This window comes from Mytilus edulis, chromosome 12, assembly GCF_963676685.1.
Source record: "Mytilus edulis chromosome 12, xbMytEdul2.2, whole genome shotgun sequence".
Classification (NCBI taxonomy): domain Eukaryota; kingdom Metazoa; phylum Mollusca; class Bivalvia; order Mytilida; family Mytilidae; genus Mytilus; species Mytilus edulis.
The window spans coordinates 5,552,062-5,570,303 of record NC_092355.1 but is presented as its reverse complement, the minus strand read 5'-3'; the positions used below and the strand labels follow the sequence as shown (position 1 = coordinate 5,570,303).

Here is an 18,242-nt window from a genome sequence, read left to right as displayed (position 1 = left end):
ATTAGAATTACACAGAAATGTACAAGACAGTGTCACACTTTCTATTGACCAATGACCTACTACTTAAGATGCAAAGGATGCAATGTATATGGAAGAGAAGATTGATGTCTATAGACAGCGACAACAAATAGATGTTGACAGATGCAAAACAATGACAAAAGCTCATCATACTTTCATTGAAGCAATTTATGCAAAATAGTTCTGAATATAATTAAATACAGAGAATAGATAATTTTATATACATGTACATCAATATTATGCATATTCAGTGACTGACAGTGAAATAAAACACATGCTGAAGTTGTTACTCTTCAGGACCACTTGCTTCACTATCTGAGTCCTCAATCTCTTCTGGTACATTGGATGCATCCTCTAAATACATTGACCAGTTCTTGATATTGCGCACGGAATCAGCATATCTAGCATATCCTAAGTACCACAGTACCGATGAAACATGAGCACAAGCCCCAACAACACGAGCACCAGCCTTGCATTGGCAATACCACCCTTTAATTACTGCAGGCCCGTACTCGATCCACAGCAAGTATAATTTTGATGAGGTATGGCGACTTTGGATTTTTACACGCAGTGTATCCTCTATCTCATCATTTAACATAATAATGTAGTCGCCATCCTCATTTAAATGTTCACAAGTGTAGCTTCTAGCTAGTTTGAGCTGATATACCCCAACAGTTATGTTTGTTAATTCCTCCTTAGACGGAGTCGGAAATTCTTCTACCACATTCTCTGAATCCATTTTTTCCATGCCGCAATCCTTCTATCTAATTTCTCTTCCACCACTCTTTCAAACAAGGCATTTCCTTTGGATGCTAACATCTTCAAATAATAATTATACAACATAAGCAATTAAGAATAATAATTAATTTAATTTTAGTTTTTTACTGGTATCTGGTACTGTTTGATTCCCAATATCATTATGATACCATTGAATATTTTATAATATAGAATATAAAAAGAATTGACAAGTCTTAGAAACAGTTAGAAATAAAAGGTTTGCTGAACATTTCCTGCTTGTTTCACGGCAAGCACTATAAAAAAAAAATATTTTCCTGACAATGTGTCTACAATGTTCTAATCCTACTACCAATACAAATTAAGTCAAATAAAAGATTCTCAGAATAGATGTGGACAACCTGTGTTTCTGACTGTGATTTATAATGCGTGAAGCTCTGTAGTACTACATGTATTTAGGGACAATATGACAACAAATTCAATTACCTGAGTAACTAACCAGAACACTATGCTAAACATTATTGAATGTCTATGAAATAGATTTAATACCAGAATAACCACTTCCGTCAATGGTGTGGCTTAAACGTGACGTTTGTATACTAAACTAAATGAATTTGTATAGTGAACATGCTCATTGCGGAATAATATCATCTTTATGGGCTTTTACAATATAAATGTCCTGAGAACAAGCAATGAGCCCTTAATGGTCGCATGCAAACTGAGTCATCAAATTCTGTTTAAAAATTAATTCCAGATGTGTGAAACACCAGCGTAGTAATTTTAAATAATGTAAATCATTCTAGAATTATATTGCTTCCTTGTCTAAGTGCTATAATTACCTTCATTTAAGCAGCAAGAAGTTGATCATCTTCTTGATTTCCAGACTTCAAAGGAGGTTTGTATTTATTACAAATGGCAGCGACTAATTTTATGTCATCTCCAATATGTGGTATCTGTGTGTTCGGCACAATATTTGCCAGGTACCGCCACAGCTTGAGTCTGCCATTTACAGACTCAACCACCATCTTGTTTTGGTTATCAAAATGTTAAATTGCAATTTATAATCCTAGCATTTTAAATTAGCTGAAAAAGACATTAGGAAACTAGAAAATTTTGGTATCCATTTGAAATACTTTTAATAAGACTTGGTTATCTGAACAACTACATATTGTTACCAATCAATTTCCACTAAAATCTGTTCAATACTAGGTTTCAAAGAAGTTGTGCTGACAATAAAGCTGCATCAGGAAAATAATTGTTGAAATTTCTTAGTTCAAAGGGGCATAACTCCCACATAATTCGGCTGACAAAAAATTCCTTGTTAAATGGACATCTTCTAATTGAAAATTTAGCTGCCTGCAAATGAGTAACTGGTTCATCATTAAAGATCATGTGGTAAGCATTTAATTTCTTTTTGTAATTCATTTAGTGAGATGGTGATGTCTTCGTGACACTGATCCATACATATCTTTTTTCATGTTGCTGATAATAAGTTCATAAAATTAGGATCGGTATTTAATACTATAATATTGGAGGATACATAAATATAAGTAGTTAGCCTATGTGATTAACTGAAACATGAATTAAATATTAAATGGCTCATCAAGAAATCATTATACGTATGATGTTACACAAAGTATGTCACATTGATCATGTACATAAAAGTTGAGACCAAAAAAATAATAGTGACAATCAAAATTAATGAATATCTGGTTGTTTTTTTTACAATGAAATGATACTGAACAGACACTATTTTTTAGGACAGTTTTATCACTAACAATAATTTATACATCTTTTACTGTGTGCTGCTTCTGGCCCTTTTTAAGAAAAGAATGCATCTTGGAATGGACCCCCATCTCCTCAAGAAAGTCGACAGCATCCCGAAATCCTCTGTCCACTATAAGAATGTCCCCTTCTGTTATCCAATCAGTCATTTGTTCCATATTTAATTTAAAATTATGTTTAATAATGTTGGCATCATTGTTCTTGTAATCAGCGTGATATGGCCCTAACACTGATACAATGTATCCTGTAGTCGATACAATAATCATCGGCTTAACTAAAGGCCGATTTTTATGAAGACTATATGACCGTCTTTGAAATTTAAAGTTGTTGCTCTTTTGAATGTAGATGTAAGTACCATCTGCAACTAAAATGACAGGATTTTCAATTTCATTTCAAAATAATTCTTTTGCCAGGGGTCTTGTATGATTGTCTTTGATGTCCTGTCTGAAAATGTGTTGAAAGCCAAGATATTTTGGAGTGAAGTTGATGGAGAGTTCTTTTCTAGCTGTTGCAATTGCTCTTCTTATTCCAGTTTTGCCAATATTAAAAAGTGTTGAAAGCATCGGGTATGACATTCCAGTTCTTAAAAGAGGGACGAAAGATACCAAAGGGACAGTCAAACTCATAAATCTAAAACAAACTGACAACGCCATGGCTAAAAATGAAAAAGACAAACAGAAAAACAATAGTACACACGACACAACATAGACAACTAAAGAATAAACAACACGAACTCCACCAAAAACTAGGGGGATCTGCTTTGTGTCTGTTTTCTGTTTTCTGTTTTCTGTTGATAAAGTCTGAAATTTGGATTTTCTGTCTTTGCAAACACAACATGAAGAATGGCTTTTCCCAGCTGATGTTATTGGTAGCTGTATTATTTTGGTTCTTAATCTGACAAGAAAAAGGCTATGCATGTTGTTATGCTTCTGTTTTTTGTCTGTCTGATGGATTTGACATGTGAGATTAGGTCTTCAAAATTTTCTTTTGTAATGCCGGTAAGGTTTAGGAAATCAGAATCTTTGAGTGTGTTTTTGTTGTCAAAATCAATTCTTTAATTTTCATTTTTTAAAGCAATTGATCGGATATCAGTGATTAAAGCCAGCAGTTCTGTTTTGTTGAAAAATGAGGTTGATGATGATGATAAACTTTTGACATGCAGGATGGATTGTTCATTGAGGCTTCCATCTGAATCAATGTGTGTTGGACAGCAGCGTGCTCCTGACAATAGCAAACGGCCAGTTGATAAAAATGCTTTGTGTCTGTTTTCTGTTGATAAAGTCTGAAATTTGGATTTTCTGTCTTTGCAAACACAACATGAAGAATGGCTTTTCCCAGCTGATGTTATTGGTAGCTGTATTATTTTGGGACTTTTAATTGATGTAGTTTTTTGTTGTTTCTTTGCGGGAGGTTCATAGTCATCTTCTGATTCAGACAGTTGGTTTTCAGATTCCTCTTGGTTATCTTCATATCTTTTTGCCTGAGAATTACTTTTACGGTAAAATTGAGAGTAACATTTTATGCAGGTTACATCATTGTCTTTGCATGAAAATACTTTGAAATGTTTTCTGTAATTAGCATATTCAGGACCAGCAATAAATCTCCTTCTGTCTGGTTTCGTCCTTATTCCACATGCGAAACAAATGAAGTCTTTATGCCCTGTTCCAGGCATCCTATAAGAAAAACCATATGTTGTTCATTAGATGTGAAGAAGTGAAAAACAAGAAAGTGTCCTTATATAACTACACAGATATCACATTTGCACGTTCATTTTCTATGTTAAGTTGAACATGAAATTGGGGTCAAAACTCTAATTTGGCAGTAAAATCAAAAAGATTATGATCTGCTTTATTCCTGTAAAAGTATGATATATATGTTTTTATAAATCAACTATATGTCATTTGGCTTTTTTTTTAATGTTGATTGTCTATTCTAATGCAATATGTATGTAACACACATTTGCATTGCCATTGGTTAAAACTAACTGTCAAATACTTTATCTCTATGCCTCGTTCAGGGAAGGGGACCATTCTTTACTGATATTTGGCAGCCATTTTGAAATTGCAATTTATCAGGAATTCTGTTTTGCACCATTGAGATGAAATCAAACTGACACACAACCATACCTTTTTAAATATCCTTTTATGCTATTTAATTGATATTGTTAAGGAACAGCAATTTAAGCCAAATAACGTTATAATTGTAAGTGATGCCATATTGTTTTTATTATTATACAGTATTTATAACAGGGCATTATATAAAACTAAAATTACTCTAAGCGCTTATATTGTTACACTGATTGAAAAGAAACCATACATACACCCCAACTCCCCCTACCAATTTTTTATTCATGTGACTGGAACCTCACATATTATTTATTTGCGCCTCCTCTCCATTTTTTCTACATGTTAAATGGACATACATATTATATTCCCTATTTTTAAGAATGGTACCTTGTGAAACTGGACATGTTCTATCAATACTGAATTCACTTTTCTTTTATTCTTCACATTAGCAACCTGAAACAAACATATTTATAGAACATCTAAAGATCAAATATTAAAACAACAATTCTCCATACAGTTCATTGTTTAATACATTGAAAAAAAAGATTTCTTTTATTTGAAATTTGAATTCACATTAAATCATTATGAAATAATGTGTGCTTGCATGTACTTTTTCATGGTTTACATTCAATAATAAAGTCAAGTCATTGTAAAACAAAAAGATGCCATGTGCAAAATCTTAAATACCATGCATATAACCTCAGTCTAGAAAATGCCATGCTGGACACATAGCACTCAAAATTCGGGATTATATTATTCATTTAACTGATATAGTTTGAACATTATTGCAAAGCAAACTTTGAGTTATTGTATTTCACTTGAGTGTTCTAACCATGATCAAGACTTGCAACTACAATAATTGTACTGTTTGTGTTTGAGGTTGCTGTTCAGGGGCGGTTCCAGCCATTTTAAAAAGGGGGGAAGGTTCCGTTTCGTTTACAAAATATTCCTCAATAACACACAACAAATATTATAAAAAAGACCAACTAAAGAACGAAGTTATAGAGCAGAGCATTAAGCATCCAAAATAAATGAAGTTTTTACCAATCCGAAACGAGGATAATAACATCATAATATCAGACAGAATAAACAAATGTAGTTTCTGTACGAGACCGATTTATACTGTCATATAATTTGTTTGCAGACCACTGTTAGAAGAATATATACTGAGTGCCAATGAAAACGCAACACTTTTGTTTTTCAAAAAAATCTTATAATTTTTATTTTATTTATATTAGAACTTTGTATAGTTGGTTGAAAATGACTTTTAAGACAATTGTCGACAATTTTACGGTTGAGTGATTTTTGGAACAAATGCGAAGTAAGGGTTATTTTGAACGGACATAAACCGAGTTCTCCGCTTTTCAACATACCCACCATTTTCACGATTTTGTCATTTAAAGCTTGGCTAATGTCATGAATTTTCCCGCCCATATTGTTAACAAACTGCAATAAACATCTGAGTAAATGCCAGGACTTTTTGACAACCAGCGACATGCAGTTTTGGGCATGATCCAATGAAGCCTTTCACAGTATACAATTACGAGAAGACTGAAGTTGTAGCCTCTACAATAACCCAAATCATCCAAAAATGCAACCAAAAGGAATCATTTAATGATAAGCCACATCCCGGGATACAAAAAGCAAGAAACGCTCAGCAAGACCGATACATTTGGTCTTTAACATATCCGATATCGACTCTGATGGCTGTTCAAAGGTCACGAGAGTTCAATGGTGGTCACGGTAGAACCTTTGGAGCAATTTCAGTAAAGCACCATTTGCGCAGAAATTGTTGAAGAGCACCACAGTCTTTCCTTAGTGACATCTAAACGGCCGTCTGGCGTAAAGATCGAATTCTGTAGACCAAAAAACATTCATTATGTACCAAAAAACATCAGTGGTGGTTATATAGACATTTGGCACGCGCCTTGGCCAAAAGTCTTGCTTTTCGCCGGATTTTGGTCCAATCGAGCAAATTTTGAATCAGATTATCATGGTTTAGACGATGAAAACCACCCCCAATATCATAAAGTCAGCTTGAGTTTGCTTTGCGGGACAAGTGGAATAAAATTCCTCGGGATCACATTAAACGTCCGGGATGATCAACTCCACGGCACTGTGAAGATTGCAATGCACCACGGGGCTGTAACATTTTGTGTTAGGACTGTGAGTTGATGATTCGACATTGGATGTTTCGTTTACGTATTGCACACGAAAGATGACAAGGAAACAGTTTTTGTTTGATATCGATCTATTGTTAAAATTGTTAATTTTCAAGAACAATTTATTTTGAAAGATTATCATTTCTAGTATAAATTTTATTTTTGAAAAACCAAGTGTTGCGTTTTCATTGGCACTCAGTATATATACTTACAGAAGTTAGCGATATACTGATTCGAGCGAATTTTCTTTAGTCGATCTGTGATGCTGATTTGTAACGTACACAATAATCATAGAATTGAACGCAGCGGGCATTCGATTGTTAGCTGTTCTGTTAACCCAAACCAAAGTCTTCCTAATATGGAGGCCTTTAAATAGCTTTGAGAGGTAAATGATATTTTGACATTTCTACAATATGAATATGAAGTATTATATCGTTGTACTACCTGTCATTATTATTAACATGCTGTGTTATGACGTAAATGTATTTTCAAAGCATATAAAAGGGACACTGAGGGAAACACAACATTCAGTCGATCATTTGGTAACTACATCGAAACAGAAGTAAATTTTAACTTTAAATTGTGTTGCTGAAAAAAGAAGAAAAAGAAAATGGAAAATACGTTGCTGAATGCTCTTTTTGCAGAGAAACTCAAACTTGCCAAAGTTTTGATCGAAGGAGGAATTAATATTGATTTTTGTACCGAATCAGGCGTTACACCATTAATGCTTGCTTGTAATCTACAAGTGGAGGAGGAAAATATACCCAAAAAATTACAGATAATAAAATGTCTTCTAGATAACAACTCAAACTTGAATGCTTCGGACAACATCGGACGAACGGCACTAATGTATGCACTATTGACAGGTTGTAAACACACAATACGATTACTTAAAAGTCATGGACTTGTGGATTCTGTGAAGACTTCTTTAAAGACCAAACGAACAAAATCGAGAGAAACGTCCCTGTTTGGTAATTGTGAATATGCTATCAAGCATTCTTTAGCGTAGATTATCTTTCGACTGAAAATTATATATATTCTAAAAGTGCTTGGTGAGACTCTTTCAAAGTTTGACGTAACTGTATAAATGTATTTAAGTGTTTCTTACAGTGAGAAATACCTTCTTGAATTTTGTTTGTATTTGTTATATATTAAAAAAAATAAAAATAAATATAAGTTTGTTATTAATTGATAATACTTCTTAGATGTTTAAAACCATAGCACGTAAATTCACGTCAAAATATGTTATTGACCAATCTATTTAAAATTAAAAAAAATGTCTAAACATGAAACATGTTTTTTTGATTGTCGAATAATTTGAAGAGTACAAGTATCCCTCTGACATCATAAAAAATAAACTTTCAATCTGTTGAATTTAAAAAAAAGACTGACAATGCCAGGGCAAAAATATACCAAAAGACAAACAAAACCATATATAATACAACATAGGAAACTAAGCAACACGAACGCAACGCAAAAACAAAGGGTCATCTGAGATGCTCCACGTGTGGCATGGCCGTCGTGTTGCTCAATCACGGTGATCAATTAAAATCGATTAACAATGAGACAGCTTTTATCATATAATGTCAGTAGACGTATTGAAGCTTCTGTGTCTCCGAATGACCCTAAACAAAGGCAATAACTAAATGTTAAAGGAAGTAAGAAAGAACTACACTCATCAGTTAGTCCCAAATCACAAACGAAAGCCAGTGTTAATGATGAACACAAATTATGCATAGCTACACTGTGATACAAACATTATCATTAAAGACCAAACAGCCTATTCATTTCTATCAGTGATTTTTCCTTAAAATTTTGTGTGAAGGTGTTGCATGATTTAAAGAACAAAATATGATGAAAAAAATTGGGGGTCACCGACTTAGTTTTGTCACTATAGCAACCTCAGTTTCATGTTTTCCCGAATATTAACATAATATTTGCTTGTTATATAAACTCTCAAAAAAAAATGCTTTATATCAAACCTACAAGGATAATTCTTGTTTCACGTTAAACAGTAGAATTGTATCTTTCAAATACAGGTTCAAGAGTTTAAGGTTCATATTGATTTGATCTTTAAAAATATGATTTATTTCATTCCCGCCAAAAATTAAACGTAAAACTGAAAAACGTTTCCAGTATAAAAAATTTTCTACCAGTGATTTCTTTATAAAAATTTAAAGAAGGAAAGTGCAATATGTACTTTTCAAAATAAAGCAAAAAAAGTGCATGTCACCGACCTTTCAAAAAAGTTATGAGTAATTTTCATGTTTTTTTCTAGTTCGTTTTGAAGAAAAGAGTTTTCTTTCTTCAGAACATTGCATCTGACGTCATAGTACAAACTTTCTATGCTGGCGCACTTTTTGAAAAAAGAAATCGCAAATTGGACGTTTGAAACCCACATTTAAATTTCCAAGAATAACAACTATATTCACCTACTTTATTATCCATTAATACTAGAGATTAAGCATGCATCAGTTTCAGATCTTTATGATGTTGTTGTCGCACCTTCAGAAACACCATCCGCCGGAATGGAAAATTGTTTGAAATAACCTTTCACGCCGCTTTTGTATTGAAAGTCTGTTTTGTCCTCTGTCCCACATAAGCAAAATTATTGAAAATAAAAATAGAAATGAAAGATGGCATTGGTTAACTTACAGAGTATTTGAATATACCAGACTAGATGTGCTTGTTTCTTTTTCGCGTCAATTTCAGAAGTTTGCCGTAACGAACTCATTCGGTACTGTTGAAAGACGGACATACAAAAGCATTGACGGAGTTCTTTATACCATTATTTTTCCCGACCAAGACGAACGTTTAGAAATTATTGCATCGAGTTTGTGAATTCATTATTTTAGAATATTTAAGATATAAGGAAATTAAAAGTATAGGTATAATACATGAATGAAAGTTTTGATTCTAAAAAGTTATACATCTATCTTAAAATACAATCCGTTTATTACTACTTCATGTGTTTTCAATAAACGAGACAGTAAATATAAAATACAAAAAGTTTTTGATTCAAACATTAATTTAGAAATAATTTTTCATTGAAAACTACAAAGTAAGATTTCTCCAACAGGATAAAATATAATAAATCTAAGTTGCTCATTTTGGAAATTAAAACAAAGAAAAGGTTGTTGCCGGCATTGAAAATCGAAATTTGTTTGTATAAATGTTTACTCAAGCTCTGTAATTAAGATTGACATCTTTATATATAGGTAGGTAAACCTGTATATGTGCTATTTAATTGAATTGGACGTTATCAAAATATAATTATACAAAATATACAAACAAAGCAAGCAGGCAAACCAAAGTGTTGATCTACATACATTAGGAAATTAGCTGTAAGCTTCAGTGAGATTAGACAATATGTTTATCATTTCTCCTTAAGACAATTTGAAATGAAACAAATGACAAACAAAAAGGACCCTTTGTCATCCTTTTATTTTTACTATAAGATTTTGTCAAATAAGCAGTATAAATAAATTTTAACTTCATTGCAGGATCGGACATTATTTTACGAGAATCATCCAGACATCAGTTACATGCACATGTTGCCAGTATGTCACAACTTTTAGGAATAATTGATTATCGTCCTAACCTTGTGAATACTCATTTTTTTTATTTTTTTTTAATTGACACTAAAATTAGAAGGATCATTGAATAAGGAACATCTTTACCAAGTTTTAAGTTGATAGGACTTCAATTTCGTCAAAAACTACCTTGACCAAAAGCGGGACAGGATATTAGATTAGCGCGACGCATAATAGTTCCTCTTTTCTTGGGAGACGTAGCGTACCTACGTACAGCGTACACCATGTTGGAATCCGAGAAAAACGCGAAATAGGACGTTATAATTTGACGTTTTTTTCATTGCTAGAAACAACGTCATAGAGCTTTTATGTCACTGCCAAGTTGCGTTAGCTGATGCGCATAAACAATAGGCTGTTTGGTCTTTAAGTATGCACAATTCTACACCGAAACAAAAATGTTTTTTGTGATTTTACTTTTTATTCATAAATAAGACACTCAATGAACAGATTAAGATAATATTCAAAAGGTAGTATTACACGCTAATTTGATAACCTTTAATTATGAGTGGTAGAAATGTTAAAATATCCAGATAACTGATTGTCCATTTAAAGGGCTAGTGTTGTCTAAGTCAAAAGGAAAAAGTAGCTTTACAAGGTTTTAATATCATTATTCAAAATCGAAATTGTTATCCATATGATCGTGGAAATAATGATTTAGGTCTTCATTTTGTTCAATTTTTATTTGTAGAGTTTCATATTTGTAGTAAATAAATACTCGTGTTATCTGCAAGTTAAAGTATCGACTCTGTATTGACTAGAATTGTGAGACATCTTCCAAGCTTCCGCTGTGATTTTTCTTCGACTCTAAATATTCCTTAATGCGTAAATTTTTAACAAAGCTGTGAAGGTCTTCAGACAATCTACTTTCATCGATAGGGGCATGTAGAGGGCAGAACTTTAAGTCTACCAAGAGAAGAAATGTTTCAGCTTTCGTCAACTTTTGTTTTTCAAAGATTGAACACAATACTTGAGGGTGAAGAAGCATCTTGTCGCCTACGTTTTAAGAGTAACACTGTTGTTTTCTTTTCATCAGATGGTAAATAAGGATATATGAGTTCAATGCTATTTCTAAGGAATTTTATTTCCTGCCTTTCAGTCAGATTTTGGGATTATTTTGAATTTGTATGCGAGAAATATAGCATCACAATTGAACTAGTTCGCTTCGAAATCATTCGAAGACGAAATGACAACCTTGAGAAGCATCGATATACAGCACTTGCATAGATCTCTTAAAAAATCCAAGCTTACATGTACAAGACGATTGTATCGTCTACATAACAGTGGTGCTCAAATCGAAAATTAGTTATGAAGTTCAGAGAAATGGAATTGCAACTACAACTGTAGAGGGAACATAATTTGGAATCATATGAACCACGATTTTTATGAGCAATGACAAAAACAAATAAATGCCGAAGGTTGTAATTCAGTAGTTGTTCTTTTTCTGTTTATCATATATGTTTTTTGTTAATTGTTTTGAACTTAATTGCCTTTACTTTAAATCTTTGACTTCTTTCACATTTGTTTTTTCGAGGCCTCTCATAGCTGACTATATGTGGTATGGGTTTAATTTTATATTTCATCACGTAGAATATTAATTTATCCCTTATATTCAATATATGTTTTCCAGACTTCTCAAACATAATGCATTTGCACTGTTTGATAATATTTACACGGCTTTTGTTGATGCTTAGTTTCTTTTCACTTTGATATTTAAAGATAAATTGCATAATAAATTATCAGACATACCGAAAAGTTGTCTGTAAATTCGAAATTTATTTCAATTTTCTATTAAAATCGATCAAATATCATAGTTTTACTCGAGTGGGCCCCTCAATACTTATATCTAAAACAAGTTATTCACATGTTAAATTGTCCCTTGTTTTCATTCATATTGACACGAAATGATGTGAATGCTGTTATAGAGGTGTTTTAGGGTATTGCCTTTCTGACATTTGTACAGGACATATCAATTTGAGGAATCATATCAAAATTGCCCCTGTTATTGTCAATACCATGCTGTTTATGACGTAAATTTATTTTCAAAAACAATAACATGAATAAAGTGGACACAGAAAATAAGATATAACAGAATATCAAATTTTTATAACTTTGTTGAAAAATAAGTGGATTATAACGTTAAATCGTTTTAGCCTATACAATATCAATTCATGAAATGGAAAATATATTGATTACTGGTAGTATTTAAGGTGAACAAAAACAATACTGAAAATGGAGATAGAAAATTCGTATTATACATTTATAGTCAAAACCATGCTGTGTTTTGACGTAAACATGTTTTGAAAGCATATATAGGGGAAACAGAAAGGAAAAAAAAAACTTGAACTTTTTTAATATCGTTGAAACAAAGGTAGATGACAACTTTGAATATTTGTTGCTGAAAAAGTATTGAATCACAAAATAAAAAAACACATTAATGACTGACTGCTAGTTACCTGGAAAGTCAAGGTTGCAAAACTGTTGATAAAAGATTCAAAATAATATTGAGAATGAACATTGGACTTATAGAGACAACATACATAGCAATCAGTGATTAAACTTGTATTGAACATTGGGAAAGAGGAAGTGTGCTTGTTGTCGGTTTCATTAAATAGTACAAATATCACTCTCATATAATAAATGTTTATTTTAATTTTTCTAAAGACTTATATAGGATTTTTGGTCAGTAAGCTCTGATGCCTCAACATGAACCTAGTTGTCTACGAATTACATTCTATCATCTTGTTACACTCATTTTTGAATTATGATTCAAAGATTTGCAGGAATTTGATTGATTTTGAGGAAGGCAACGCAAATTTGTATCCGATATTTATTCACTCTCGACAGTTAAATTTAAATATTTAAAACGCTCGGCGAACTTCATGTTTTACATTTAAAAATTTAACTGTCTTAGTTGATAAATATCGTGCCACGCTCAATGCGTTTGAATAATCTATACTTGTCTAGGTTAAGATTAAATTGATAAAAAAAGACTTGATCATTTGTAATCAATTTGTTTCAGATAAATATTTTGCATTGAGAAGTACGCACGAAGTTTGCAATATCCTTTAACTCTACTTTCCGCTATATAAATGATGTTCTTTCACTAAACAATTCAAAATTTGGTGACTATGTGGAACGCATCTATCCCATCGAACTAGAGATAAAGGATACTACAGATACAGTTAAGTCGGCTTCATATCTTGACTTACATCTAGAAATTGACAATGAGGGTCGGTTGAAAACAAAACTTTACGACAAAAGAGATGATTTCAGCTTTCCAATTGTGAACTTTCCATTTCTAAGTAGCAACATTCCAACAGCACCTGCATACGGGGTATATATCTCCCAATTGATACGATATTCCCGTGCTTGCATTTCCTATCATAATTTTCTTGATAGAGGGTTGCTGCTTACAAGGAAGCTATTAAACCAAGAGTTCCAAATGGTGAAGTTGAAATCATCCCTTCGTAAATTTTACGGACGCCATCACGAGATGTCTGACCGTTATGGAATAACCGTTTCACAAATGATATCGGATATGTTCCTTACGTCATAACTACAATCCCCTTCCCTTTCATGAATGTGACCCACCGAATTAGACTATTTACCGGATTTGTAATCACACAAGCAACACGACGGGTGCCACATGTGGAGCAGGATCTGCTTACCCTTCCGGAGCACCTGAGATCACCCCTAGTTTTTGATGGGGTTCGTGTTGTTTATCTTTAGTTTTCTATGTTGTGTCATGTATACTCTTGTTTGTCTGTTTGCCTTTTTCTTTTTTAGCCATGGCTTTGTCAGTTTGTTTTAGAATCATGAGTTTGACTGTCCCTTTGGTATCTTTCGTCCCTCTTTTAAGTCACATAATTAACGACTAGTTTGCGAGAAAAATCCTCTAAAAGGTATTTATACGATACCAACGCATGGTTTGCAGCTATCTTTTATATTTACACCATTGCAATTTAGTGTTAAGAAATGTTATATATAGTTCATATAAACACCTCCAAAACAAAAAATTGAAAATCAAGACAAAGTTAGTTTATTAACAGTTTGTTTCAAATGTCCACAATATCTAGCGAATGTCACACGATTGATCCACATATACTGAGGTTATTAATGTCACACGATTGATTAACATATACTGAGGTTATTAATGTCACACGATTGATCAACATGAGGTTAATAATGCAGACATCACTTTATTACGTGTATTACCAATATAACGGTACAAATCAATGCATCGGATGGGTATGTAATATATCAAAAATTGAATACAATTTAAATGTATCAATACAAGATGGTCGAAAGATGCCAGAGGGACATGTAATGTCAAACTCATCAATCGAAAATAAACGGACAACACCATGGCTAAAAATGAAAAAAGACAAACAGACAAACAATAGTACACATGACACAACATACAAGAATAAGTAAAATGAACCCCATCAAAAACTGGGGTGATCTCAGGCGTCCTGGAAGGGTAAGCAGGTCCTGCTTAACATGTGGTATCCGTCGTGTTGCTAATGTTATAACACATTCGATAAATTGTCTAATTCGGTAGGTCACATTCATGACAGGGAAGAGGATTGGAGTTACGACATAAGGAACAACTCTAGTTTAATGATGTTGATATCTCGTAAATCGATAGTATACATCATGCCATGACGCTTGATATGATATAGTGACAACCTATGCACCAGATTCGCACATGGCACCTCTTTTGGTATGTGGTATCATACCATTAATACATATTAAAGTATCATAGATTGATTCATGTGTATGATCATTAAAAAGGTTTCTAGTGCGAATTAGAAACCAATTACCAAAATACGAAAGAGAAGGTATAAAAAAGACATAGAAAACTAATGATTGAACAAAAAGAAGCACTTACTAAATAGGGAATGAACTGGGGTGGTACATATTAGTATCACGTGATACAACATTAGTAACGCATAATATATTGCTCAAAACATGTAGAACAAATTATACATGAAGTCACAAACAAGCCCAAACAGTTGAAACTGCATCTTTTCCGTAATCACTTTACTTTAGGTAATAGAAACATTATCATTGATGGCTATGACTAATAGTCTATTAGCATGTCAAAATGTCCTATTGTAATGTTTATTTGTGTATTTCCCTGCCCTTAATGTTCTTGCATTTATTTGTATTTTAGTCCTGCCAAGTAGTGTTGTCATTTTAAATGTTATATTCAACGTTGCCATAAAAGTTCGAGATTTGGCTAGCCGCAAAATCAGGTTCAACCCACCATCTTTCCTTAAAATGTCCTATACCAAGTCAGGAAAAGGCAGTTGTTATTTTATAGTTCGTTTCTGTTTGTGTTGGATTGTCTGTTTCGTTTTTTTCCCCTATAGTTGATGTGTTTACCTCAGTTTTAGTTTGTAACCCGGATCTGTTTTCTCCCAATCGATTTATGATTTTCGAACAGCGGTATACTACTGTTGCCTTTATTTATATACTAATTTACGTTTTTTGATTGAGTAAAGCCTGCCAATTGATATTTTATCGTATGTTTTTCTATGTTTTGCTGTTTCAGAAAAAGAGAGAAGGTTTGGTACTATTAAAACGTTTAATCCCGCTGCAAATGTTTGCACCTGTCCTAAGTCAGGAATCTGATGTACAGTAGTTGTCGTTTGTTTGTGTAATTTATACGTGTTTCTCGTTTCTCGTTTTTTTTTCTATAGATGTAACCTCCGAAAACGATAAAACTGGCTTACGAAAGCACAAATGTAAGGTTCATGATTTTATTATACTGTATTCATATATTATTTGAATTCACATTTTACATATATCGAAAATAACATATTTAATTATTGGCAACGCCTAAATAAGGAAATGACAGACAATTTAACTGCAATAATATCATCTTCTAATATGAAAATCACATAGATCTCTACCTTAAATCTTCAAATATTCTTGTTCACAAAACTGAGACACAACTACAGCTGTCGATCAGTTATTTATAAATAGTAAAAACATACAATGTAGTGAATAGTTTTTACCTGTACACTAATTACTAGAATGAAGTAAATAATATTTTGAAATACCTTTAAATAATATCTGGATAAAATAATCAAACTGTATCATAAATATGATTTGATAAAATATATAAATGCTAATATCAAAATTATCTTTTCTCTTTTTTTCCAATTTTATTTAATTTCCAAATTTCTCTTCATTTGCTTAACTCTATACAAAGAGAGATAACTCAATAATTTCTAATGTAAAATTTGACATGTTACAAAATTCCAAATGCTGCACATTATACAAAGAGAGATAACTAAAAAATTTCTAATGTAATTTTTGACATGTTACAAATCTGCCTAGTTTTCTTTTTGTTACCCTCAACAAAGAATATAAAAATACACAACTACATATTCAATATCATTATCTTTGTTATTATAAAGATGTAACATAAAAATATTCTGATCATTTGACTATACAAATAAAATATACTTTCTCTCAAAATCAACATTTTTCAACATAAATCTAATTGTTTGACATATTATGCTTTAACCATATTTCTTGAAGTGTTTGTCCTAAACTCTGTAAAAGACTAGTTCCTAATGCAACAATTGCTTCGCCCAATTGGTCAAATCTCACTGGTTCTATGTTTCCATGAACAGATGTTTCTTTTAACAAGACAGACTTTGGCAAGTTAAAAGGATTTGAATGTTTTCCAGCGTTTGTGCGTTTTGATCTCCTTCTTGAATTGTCATCATCTACGCTAGATGTAGTTACATCTTGTTCATCTTCGCCAGATTCCTGATGGTCAATTTGAATTGATAACGAATTCGGGTCAACAATGGTCACATTCCATCCTCCAAAACTCGAATTACTGTCCTCAGTAATATCTGGACTTGAGTTTTGCATCATGTCTACTTTTCCTGTGTCACAGATTTCTCTTCTAGTGACATTCCTAACGGGACCACTACCATCTGCTAACTGAATTTCGTACACATTGTCTTTGAAACGGGAACAACTCTGTACGGTGTTGGATGCCAATTGTCCTGCATTTTGTTTCGTCCTTGTACATGTTTCTTCAATAATATATTGGAACCAATGTCTATAGAGTTGTCATCTATTTCTCTGTTCATAATTTCTTGTCTTTCACTCGCTTTCTTGTGAATGTTCTCATTAGCTGTCTTCAGGGCTTCGGTCATTCGCTTTTGATGATTAGCTAAATAAGTGTCTAAATTGGGGTCGATCTCCGTCATTTCATTATGAAAAAGATTGTCAATAGGGAGTCTCGACTCATGACTAAACATAAGAAAATATGGAGTATATCCAGTTGAAGAATGCGGAGTTGCAGTGTACATAAAAGTTAGTTCTGGCAAATACTCGGGCCATTTCGCTTCCTTTTCAGGCATTAATGTTCTTAATCTGTCATGCATGGTCCTATTGAATCTCTCAGTTTGGGCGTTTCCTTCTGGTTTGTACGGTGTTGTGCGTGATTTTGTAATGTCATATGTTCTACAGAGTTCACGTATCACTACATCCTCAAAATTCCTACCCTGATCACTGTGTAACCGTTTTGGTATCCCTAGTTTAAAAAACCAATCTTTAACTAATACTTTAGCGACATTAAACATTAAACATTAAACAGTCTTATAATAAAATTTGAAAACCAAAATGAAGAAATACATGGTATTAAAAATGACATATACGCCAAAGATGGCATTGAAGACAGACTTCAAGCTGTGGCAACAGAAACTGAAGACCAAACAACTATGATAGCCGAAGTCAGAAATCAAAATACAAAACTGACAACGGAATTAAATATAATTAAGTCATACGTGGTACATTTAGAAACTAGACTCGATTGTCAACAAAGTCAAATAGCAAACCTGGTTGAACGCAGC

General features: G+C 32.7%; 1 pseudogene; it reads right to left on the bottom strand.

Moving 5' to 3' along the window:
- Window positions 1-278: 278 nt before the first annotated feature.
- LOC139499390 (uncharacterized) lies at window positions 279-4,210 on the bottom strand (annotated as a pseudogene).
- Between the last annotated feature and the right edge of the window lie 14,032 nt (window positions 4,211-18,242).